This window comes from Nematolebias whitei, chromosome 14 (genome assembly GCF_014905685.2).
Source record: "Nematolebias whitei isolate Nwh7 chromosome 14, NemWhi1, whole genome shotgun sequence".
Classification (NCBI taxonomy): domain Eukaryota; kingdom Metazoa; phylum Chordata; class Actinopteri; order Cyprinodontiformes; family Rivulidae; genus Nematolebias; species Nematolebias whitei.
The window spans coordinates 1,332,227-1,332,768 of NC_056511.1; positions in this window are offsets into that span (position 1 = coordinate 1,332,227).

Genomic DNA, 542 nt, shown 5'->3' on the forward strand with positions numbered 1-542 from the left:
GGCAGCAGGTATAAAGAAAAGAGAAGGGGACCGAGGATGGACCCCTGTGGTACCCCCCACTGGAGCGCTGTCGATGCCGAACTAGAATCTTTGATATTGACTCAGAAGGTTCTGTCAGAGAGGTAGTACCCAAACCATTTAAGGGCTGGCCCTGTGATGCCCACCCACTGCTCCAGTCTAGAAATGAGGATCTTGTGGTCAGATCATGGAGGATCATGGTTTTCTCTGTATAAGAAGTTCGGCCATCTTGGAGTAAGGTTGAGTGAATATGGGTAATACAACGGCTAAAACTAATGTGCATCCTTCTGGGGATGGTCACAGATGTTTAAATATTTCAAGCATTAAAATCACTGACTTCAAGAATAACTTTGATTCTTATTTTTAAAAACAACTTTTTATTTCCTACCAGACCTTGGACATAGCATCCTAACAGGATGTAGCAACCTAACAGGATGTAGCAACCTAACAGGATGTAGCAACCTAACAGGATGTAGCGTTAATCCTAACAGGATGTAGCATCCTAACAGGATGTAGCGTTAATG